This window comes from Hyla sarda, chromosome 9 (genome assembly GCF_029499605.1).
Source record: "Hyla sarda isolate aHylSar1 chromosome 9, aHylSar1.hap1, whole genome shotgun sequence".
NCBI classification, from domain to species: Eukaryota; Metazoa; Chordata; class Amphibia; order Anura; family Hylidae; genus Hyla; species Hyla sarda.
Window position 1 is genome coordinate 114,445,573 of NC_079197.1, and position 11,302 is coordinate 114,456,874.

Genomic DNA, 11,302 nt, shown 5'->3' on the forward strand with positions numbered 1-11,302 from the left:
TTTCTACGCAGTGCATTTTTCTGTAAAAATGACACCTTATCTTTATTCTGTAGATCCATACGGGTAAAATGATACCCTACTTATATAGGTTTGATTTTGTCGTACTTCTGAAAAAAATTATAACTACATGCAGGAAAATGTATTCGTTTAAATTTGCCATCTTCTGACCCGTATGAGGGCTAATTTTTTTTGCCGTGTTCTGAAGTTTTTATCGGTACAATTTTTACATTGATCTGACTTTTTGGTCGCTTTTTATTCATCTGTTTATGACCAAATACGCTATTTTGGACTTTGGAATCTTTTTGTGCGGTTTAATTAATGATAAATGTTGTATAGTTTCGACATTTATACATGCGGAAATACCACATATGTTTATTTTTATTTACACAATTTTTTTAATGGGAAAAGGGGGGTGATTCAAACTTTTATTAGGGAAGGGGTGAAATGACCTTTTTTCACTTTTTTTTCCACTTTTTTTTTGCAGTGTTATAGCTCCCATAAGGGTCTATAACACTGCACACACTGTCCTTTTACCCTGATCCCTGCAAAGCCATAGCATTGCATGGATCAGCGTAATAGGGGGTTGATTGCTCAAGCCTGTAACTCAAGCTTGGAGCAATGAAATGCCGATTGGACACAACGGAGCAAGGTAAGGGGGCCTCCACTCGCGTCGTAGCTGATAGGGTCATCGTGATTTTATCGTGATAGTTCTGATCAGCCCGACTGAGCTGCCAGACAGCTTTTACTTTTGTTTTCGACACGGCGATCAACTTTGATCGCCGAGTCTGAAGGGTTAATAGTGCGCGGCACAACTAGCTGTGCCGCGCGCTATTAGCCCAGGGTCCAGGCTATCAATAGCAGCTGGGACCGACCCGGTGTTATGCGGGATCACGGCGTGACCCCATTTTAAACACGGGGACCAGGCGCAGGGCATACAGGTACTCCCTACATCCTTAAGAGGTTAAACTTTTTTTTTATTTGTCAATAAAAGATTTCAACATAAAGTGACATATTTATATTTTTTCTTGTTCACCTACAATATTAGGAGAAGTTACAGTATAGTAGGTTGAATATCTCACCTTTTCTCCATTAAGGCCAGAGCTAGCAAGCGCTGACATGGTACAGCAACACTCGCCCATGATTCGTTTTTTACCTTGTCAATGAAATATCAAAGACCTATATCACAGTTGAAAAATGCTGCGTTTGCAAGAGAAACCTAATTTATGTTGTGCTTGAAAAATCTCAAATAGAAAAGTAGAGCTTCAATACATATAGCTGGTTTCAATCTCTAGAAATATATATATATCTTAGTTCTTGAAAGTTTTTGAACCCTTTTAATTTTCTTTATTTCTGCATAAGTTTCTGCTCCAAATACATCAGGTTGTCACACCATTCCTGAGAGTAGATAAAGAGAACCAAATCAAATAAATTAGTCTAAAATGTTACAATTAAATGGACTTATTGACTTATTAATTAAGGAACATGACCCAATAATTTACAAATCTGTATAACTTTCTAACATCAGTTGATTTGTAAAAAAAAAAAAAAAAAAAAAAAATGAAAAAAAATAATTTTCCAGGTAAAATTTAAGGTAAAAATGTCTTTAATTGTTTTTTCCTGCATTTATTGTCACCATGCTTTTAACTGCTCTGTATGAGTTGATTGTCTTTCTCTATGAAAAACTAGTGAGTAGCCACAGCAACAGTCCTTGGCTAATCAGGTTGAGTCCACCCTTCCTCCACACTATTCTGATAAGACAGAGAGGAGCCCATAGTAAGAGCAGTCTGACTCTAGGTAGAGGTTAGAAGAGATCACCAGCTGCAGTCTTCTGCTCTTGTATCTCATGAGAGTAGCCCTCAAGTGTTCCAGAGCAGCTGAATTAAATAAAAACTACTATACACAGCCCAATATCACCAATAATACTAGTATACAGGGGATAAATATTACTGTCACATCATCACTACACATTTTCCCCACAACAAAGTGACTGGGCATTCTACCATACTGACTAAAAACCAACATACACAAACCAATAACACCACTATGCAAGAGTTAAATAATGCTGCCACATCTTGACTACAACCGTTACCACCATATAGTGACTGGATAATACCACCATACTGATACTGAATAATAAAAGCTGTACACAGACCAATATCCCCATAAAGTTACCATATAGTGGTGATCTCAGCTCTACACAGACTCTGCAGGTTGCATGAAAAGGTTACATTGCAGTTACATCCAATAGCTCACATCAGGGCACCGATGCAAAAAATTGCCTTGGGCCCCCTACCACCTGACGACCCGCTTTGACCAATCCCGGACGACACCTTACTCGGCCGCACAAACATATTAGTGACTATAGCACTGATGGGACACAGTCAGGAGAATGCACAACAATATACATGACTAACAGGTAGGGCCGGAAAGACAAAATAGACATTTAAGAATAAGCAGCCCATTGTTCTGGCAGGGGTCCAACTGCTGGGACCCCCACCAATCACCCAATGACCTTGGTTCCAGTTGCTCTCCAGCTGTTATAAAGCTATAACTCCCATCATGTCTGGAGAGCCTCAGGCATTATGGGAGTTGTAGTTTTGCAACAGATGGAGAGCCACAGATTAGGTTACAGTATCACCCATCATCACTGCTGAACTTACAAGTGACTCCAGAGCTGATGGGACAGTCAGGAGAAAAAACAATGATATCAGTGACCTGAGTGACGTCTTCTCTGTTGTCTTTTCTTTTCTTCTCCATCTGGTCCAGACGTCAGAATGCCTTCCAGCTCCATCTTCTCTGCAGAGTCTGATGCCCGGACATCATTGGTTCTCACTTTGTCAGTAGATCCTTATCCTCTGTATGAAGACAATAATCATTATTATTCTGCCAAATACTGTACCTCCTGAATATAATACTGCCATCCACTGTATCCCCTGAATAAAATACTACCATCTACTGTATCTCCTGCATATTATACTGCCACCCACTGTACCCCCTGAATATAATACTGCCACACACTGTACCCCCTGAATATAAAACTTCCACACATACTATACCCCCTGAATATAATACTGCCACACACTGTACCCTGAATATAATACTGCCACCCACTGTACCTCCTGCATATAATACTGCCACCCACTGTACCCCCTGAATAAAATACTGCCACTTACTGTACCCCCTGAATATAATACTGCCACACACTGTACCCCCTGAATATAATACTGCCACACACTGTACCCCCTGATTATAATACTGCCAAACACTGTATCCCCTGAATATAAAACTACCATCCACTGTACCTCCTACATATAATACTGCCACCCACTGTACCCCCTGAATATAATACTGCCACTTACTGTACCCCCTGAATATAATACTGCCACCCACTGTACCCCCCTGAATATAATACTGCCACCCACTGTACCCCCTGAATATAATACTGCCACAGACAGTACATACACACACAACATTCATACATACAGTACATACACACACATCATAGACACGCTGCCTCTGACCCCCACACATGCATAATACATACATGCACACACATCATGCATACACAAATCATACATACACCCGCTGTCTCCAGATCCTCCCCGCATAATTCATCTCCACACATCATACATCTTGTGTACACACATCTACAATTCATACACACACATCATTCATACATCATTCATCCAGTACATACACACATCATTCATAAATCATAGATACAGTACATACCAACACATCATTCATATACACACATGCATCATACATACACACATCATACATACAGTACATACACACATCATACATACACACATCATAAATACAGTACATTCACACACATAATACATACACATCATACATACACACGCTGCATCCGGAACCCAAATTCTATGATCGCCTCATGAACAAGCAGAAATCATTATTCAGGATGGCTGAACGTGTGCAGCCCACAAATCCCGTCCCCCGCCCCACAGATTTAATACATTTTCTGCTGCACATTTGCTGTAGTAGATTTTGCTACCCATTGAAGTCAATGGGTAGCAAAATCTGCTGAAGCAAATCTGCAGCAAAAAAATGCACGTGAATGCACCCTTAGGGTAGGGTCACATGTAACAGATCAGTAGTGTATGTTACTCTGCTGATCTGTCAATGACCTGACCCTTTAGTGTGCCTCCAGCTGTTTTCCCCCGTGTCCTGCTTACAGCAGCAATCCGCCGCTAAGAGCCGCTCCACGATGCCTCAGAGTACACAGCATGTGCCCATGGTGACCCACAGGTCCCTGTGTGGCTGCTTGTCAGTGGAAGATTGCTGTTGTGAACAGCACACAGGGGGAAAAACAGCAGGAGGCAGTCTATAGAATCAAGTCATCGGAGGATCCGCAGCGTAAAATACGCTGCAGATCTGTTACATGTAACCCTACTCTAATGTTAATCTGCACAGGATGATTTATAATAAGAGAGGTTTCCACAACATATATTTTTTTTCTCTAACTTAAAAGAGTACTCCAGGATGCAAAAATTGTCGTTCGGACTGCCGGCAGTAAAATAATAAATATACATACCTGCTGTCACTCCCCAGGTGCCTCCAGTAACCCGCTCCGGCCTCCGCCGTGATCCTCTTCCTTGTTGCCGGTGGTCGGTGAGTCACACCGGCCAAGGCGGGACTTCGCTGTATATATATATTCATTATTTTACTGCTAGCAGTCTGAATGACAATTTTTGTATCCTGGAGTACTCCTTTAAGACATTTACTGTAAGCCAGTGTTTTCCAACCATGGCACCTCCAGCTGTTGCAAAACTACAACTCCCAGCATGCCCAGACAGTCTTTGGCTTTCTGGGCATACTGGGAGTTTTAGTTTTGTAACAGCAGGAGACACAAAACTACAAATTCCAGCATGCCCAAACAACCTTTGGCTGTCCAGGCATGCTGAGAGTTGTAGTTTTACAACAGCTGAAGGCACCATGGTTGTAAAACACTGGCTTCTAAGATCAGAGGATGTCACCCTGCGCAACTACTATGAAGTGAGCGCAGGAGATCCTGTGCTAACTTCATAGCCATGCCATAAATGAACGGCGCTGCGCGCATTTATAATGTGCAGGGTTTACTCATACTGGGCGGGATACCGGCGGAGCATATGGATGAGCAGGCAGTCACCACGGAAGGAGAGAGGCAGGGCTTCCTGTTGGTACCATATGTGCCCTGCCCCTCCTCCTCCACTCACTCAATGCGGCGGAAAGGCAGGGGTGGGATAGTTACTCTGGTCCCACCCCAGGTCCTCCTCATGTTGAATCCGCTGCTGCCGGCCGGACAGGTCTGGTAGCAGCAGCTGTCATACTGATTAATTAACATGATGGCGGTGCCGGCCATCATGTGATTGTGGCAAGGGGGGCCCGGGGCCTGGTCACCATGGCGACCGTTGCGACCTCTACAGCTAGGCCACTGGCTCACATGAAAAGTCATAAAGAAATTCAACCATGACTTAATTAAATTTCAGAGCTTGTCCACGACCATCAACTCAACTTAAAAAAAAAGACTTGTGCAAAATGAAGTGCACTTGCAAAAATCAGGCGAATCATTAGTAGAAAAATAATACAGTAACACAGAGATCATTGTTACTTAATAAATACACTACACTGTCCATAGTTGCAAACAATTACATGTGCACATGGTCACCACTGGGAAAAAAAATGTACATTTTCATATTAGATGTTACTTTTTGCAACAATATCTGTACCTCAGAATGATACAGGTATCTCACACATCAGTAAATGTACTCAGAGAGAAAGTTGTAGATTTAATATATGGTGCATAAGGAAAAATGTTCAAATGTAATAACAATCCATAAATAATGAAATAACAGTTTCCACTTGTGTGGTCGAAATGAAACGTCATGTGCAGCTTCCACAGGGGTAGAATTTAGGATCAAGGGATTGCTGTTTATTGTGGACGGTGGTTATGGGTCCAAGCAATGTCCACATGAATGACGCAACGTTTCACAGCAGAAGTTAGCCCAGAGCATCACACAGGCTCTGCAACTCTGCCTTCTTTCCATAGTGCATTCTGGGAAGAAGGCACTGGAATATCCCACCAGACCTGTTGTTTTGGAGATGTTCTGACCCAGACTTCTAACATTACAATTTGGCCATTGTCAAAGTCATTTAGATCCTTACAATTGCCCTTTTTTCTATAACCAACATATCAGCTTCAACTACTAACTCTTCATTTGCTGCCTACTGTATCCCACAACTTGTCATTGCCACACGATAATCAATGTTATTCACTTCATCTGAGGTTTTCATGATCCAGCTGACCAATAGGAAAAAATTATAGGAAGGTCTGGTAAAATTTTTTTTACCTAAACAGAAGGAAGAATTACAACATAAACTGCTGCAGCAAAGTCATGTGTGAACACACTCCTATAATTGTCGCTATTTCTGTTGTGTTAATCGTATTAACTGCCTAAAGTCATACAGTATATCAGAAAGGCATTTATAAAAAAAAATCTATGCACATGCTGTAAAAACTGTCTTTAGTTAAGGCTTTTACACCTGCAATAATTTTACCATGTATGAATTTTCTTAGTGTATATGGTCATATTACAACTCTGTTCTGTATAGAGCATAACATTAAAGGGGTACTTCAGCCCTAAGACATATTATCCCCTATCCAAAGGATAGGGGATAAGATGTCTGACTGCGGGGGTCCTGCCGCTGGTGACCCCCGCAATCTTGCATTCGGCACCCACCTCTTTGAGCTGCACGCCGCGCTGCCAGCTCACAAACTGCCGGGTGCTGACCACGGGGCAGGAGTATCGTGACGTCCCATAGACTTGCATAGCAGGGGCGGGGCGTGACATCACACGGGGTGGAGTCATGATCTCACAATACTCCGACATTGTGGTCGGCACCCGGCAGTTTGTGAGCTTGCAGCGCAGCATGCAGCTCAAAGAGGTGGGTGCCAAATGCAAGATTGTGGGGGTCGCCAGCAGCGGGACCCCCGCGGTCCTTTGGATAGGGGATAAGATGTCTTAGGGCCGGAGTACCCCTTTAAAGTGCATTGGACCTTTCTTATAAATAAATATGCCTCTGATTTAACATAGTGGCAGATACTGTTTATTTTCTTTAAAATTCTATACTAATCCAACACAGAAAAAATACTGGCATTCTTCATAGGATAACTAATATATGGAGGTGTTCTTTTCTAGAAGGTAGAACACAGTGTAGTCATTTAGCTTCCGAGCATTGGCATGTGCCCTCTGCATGATGCCCTAGGGTGAGTTCAGACATAGCAAGTACAAGCAGCATATGATATCCTAGGTGCCAGATTACTGATACCCAGTCTCGCAAATCAAATGCATTGTAATTATAAATATTATTAAAACTTTGTGCTTTACTACAATTTAAAGGGGTACTCTGCCCCTAGACATCTTATCCCCTATCCAAAGGATAGGGGATAAGATGTCTGATTGCGGGGGTCTCCTACTGCAGCATTCCAGACATCTGGTGCATGAAGCGAACTTTGCTCCGTGCCAGATGACTGGCGACGCGGGGCGGAGGCTCGTGACATCACGGTCACGCCCTGACGTCACGGCCATGCCCCCTCAATGCAAGTTTATGGGAGGGGGTGTGACAGTCGTCTCAACCCCTCCCATGAACTTTCATTGACAGGGTGTGGCCGTGACATCACAAGCCTTCGATGCTGCACCCGACGCTCTAAACGATGGCCAGGTGCAGCAGGGAGATCGCGGGGTCCTGCCGGATAGGGGATAAGATGTCTAGGGGCGGAGTACCCCTTTAATGACTTTTTAGCAACAACTGAAACAATAAAACAGAGTTTTTTATAGCATTACATAGCACTAAATATTTTGTACATGCTATTTTGTGCATCTTACAGAAAGTTCAAAATCACTAGTCCAACAAATTGAGGAGCACTTTCATGAAATGTCCTGTTTTTAGACAAATATCTAACATAACTATTTATACCACTGTAATATAAAATATATTTTGTAAGATGTCTGATTGACTTTAAGTGTGTGCTGAAAGGTCAGAATTTTTACACATAACAACTGAGATGCAGTTTCAACTCATATTTAAGAAGCAATATGTATTTTAGAAATGTTTGCTAACTTCTTAGTTAAGTGGGTCCTTTTGTTTTAAAAGAAAAATCCTTTTTATATGTCAGAGAAACCGATCAGTAAATCAAGCCAGAAAAATCTTGTGCTTTGAATGTTTTCTCCTGCCCATGTATCATGTGACCAGGGCGGTCTCATAATGTAATTCTATGGGACCATTTTGTTCACATGGACACAGAGTGGGGAGGAAAGCAACCCTGCTCTTTCTTCTGATCGGTCAGGGTGTAAACACTCAGACCAAACTGAAAGGAAGTGTATTTTAAAAGAATTTAGCACCTTACCACAGATAACTATCCCACCGGTTGTCCAAATGGATTCCAAGAACAAGGGTCCAAGAGCAAGTGAGTAGTACACGCTAGTTCTATTCACTTGCAATAGGACTAATAAAGATAGCCACATAATGTACCCTACTACTATTAATCTAATGTGCACTGAATTGAGTGGTAGCATGAATGCTCAACAGCTGCTCCTCTTACTTGGGAGACAAGTTACATTTGTTCTCATGATTCTAGGACCACCATCAGCCACTGATCATGAACGTATTATCCTGTGATGAGTATAATGGTTTTATTTTGCAAAATTTGCAGAATTACCCTGTCACACAAAAGTTATAAAAATTGAATATCATTTTAATTGAAATGGTCATTTAAACAAGCATCAATTCCATGCTTTCTTCCTACATTTGGCTGGTCATAGACCTAGAGTTGCTTACCCAGTAGTTACAGAACACAAGAGGGTGGTAGGCCTAGGAATTCCAGATATATGTACATACCATACGGCTACACTTATCTCCTTGCTGCGCCTTTCCTGGGGTGGACGTATTTATGTTCCATGGGTTCAGATTGAATGTTCTAAAATGTCTATAACTGACTCATGATGTCTTTTCTTTATGCACCAATGGGGCATCAAACCTACCCCTCTAACTTCCCCATTAACAGTTGCAGGATTCTTCAGCTGGGCTTATGGTCATAGTTTATGTGGGAACAAATCTGATCTTTATAAACTGGAATCTCCCTTATCAGTACTCACCTTGGTAATGGCAGATCTGGACATCTCTGCCAGATCTGATGGGGGACTAAAACATATTTCAATATTGTTTAAGGGTAATGCTCTCCTCGCTTCCCACAAGTTAGCTTCTACCTTCCATTTACCCTCCAGGCAACTTTTTACTTATTTGAGAATAAAACATTTCCTTACACCAGGAGATGCTACTTTACCTCCAGTTAATCCTGCTCTTTTTGGCTATTCTACATGCCATCTTAATGCTCTTATGCAGAAATGGCCTGCCATATGGAGCTTGACACTACTACTTATATGAAGGCATGGGACTTAGAATTGAACTGTACCTTCCCCCTAGACCACTGGTCTAAAGCCTACATATATATATATATATATATATATATATATATATATATATATATATATATAGATATATATATATATATATATATATATACATATATAAATATATATACATATATATATATATATATATATATATATATATATATATATATATATATAATATATATATATATATATATATATATATATATATTCATTTTTAAAAGCCATCTCTCAGGTTGAGGCTGTAGTCAAATCCCACCTTTGGTGGCCCTATACCCCCTATAGACTGAGGTCCATGTACCCCCCCTGTTAGGATTTATGTTGGCATGGCTGTACACAAAGGGGCACTCTCTCTCTCACATTGTGTTGTCATGTCCGAAACTGACTGCTTATTGGACAGTAGTTGGACAACTGGTATGTAGAATAGTCAGTCTTCCTCTCACCCTGACCCCAAAAATGGCTGTATTGTTATTTGTCCTACATGTCCATCCCTCTCAGGTGAGGCAGTTAGCCTGTAAAATCCTTGTACTGGCCAAGTTGGTCATTACCCGCCATTGGAAATTTCCTCATCCCCTGAATTAACGGAATTAAGATCTTATACGGCATATATGTATATATATATATATATATATATATATATATATATATATATATGTGTGTGTGTGTGTGTTAGAGGAGGTCTGGGAGATTGGCCAAGGTCAGGCTGGTAAATTTTGTACCACATGGGAGTCATGGAACTGACCCTTTTATTGTCAATATTCAGCAATCCATCTGGGATTAACCGATTTGCCATGCCTTGAGCATGCTGATTCCACAGTAGGATGTTATTGCTTTTGTTAGACAGTTCCCACTTTATGCTCTATTCTTTGTTATTTTGTCATTACTCTATTGTTTTATTGACACTGACTGTCATGTATTTTCTGTAATTTATAAAAATGTCAGTAAAAAACTCTTGAAGCGTAAACAAGCTGCAATTTGCTTCCTCAGGTTGCCCTTGTCTTATACACTGCACAAAAAATAAAGGGAACACTAAGATAACACCGCCTATATCTGAATGAATGAACTAATCGTATGAAATACTTTCCACTTTACATAGTTGAATGTGCTGACAGCAAAATCATACAATAATTATCAATGGAAATCTAATTTATCAACCCATGGAGGTCTGAATATGGAGTCACACTCGAAATTAAAGTGGAAAACCACACTACAGGCTGATGCAACTTTGATAAAATGTCCTTAAAACAAGTCAAAATGAGGCTCAGTAGTGTGTGTATCCTCCACGTGCTCGTATGACCTCCCTACAATGCCTGGGCATGCTTCTGATGAGGTGACAGATGGTCTCCTGATGGATGTCCTCCCAGACCTGGATTAAAGCATCCGACAACTCTTGGACAGTCTGTGGTGCAACGTGGCCTTGGTGGTTAGAGAGAGACATGATGTCCCTGGTGTGCTTAATCGGATTCAGGTCTGGGGAACGGGTGGGCCAGTCCATAGCATCAATGCCTTCCTCTTGCAGGAACTGCTTACACACTCCAGCCCTAAGAGGTCTAGCATTGTCTTGCATTAGGAAAAACCCAGGGCAAACCGCACCAGCATATGGTCTCACAAGGGGTCTCATCTCAGTACCTAATGGCAGTCAGGCTACCTCTGGCAAGCACATGGAGGGCTATGTGCCCCCCCCCAAAGAAATGCCACCCCACACCATTACTAACCCACCGCCAAACCGGTCATGCTGGAGGATGTTTCAGGCAGCAGAACGTTCTCCACGGCGTCTCCAGACTCTGTCACTTCGTCACATGTGCTCAGTGTGAACCTGATTT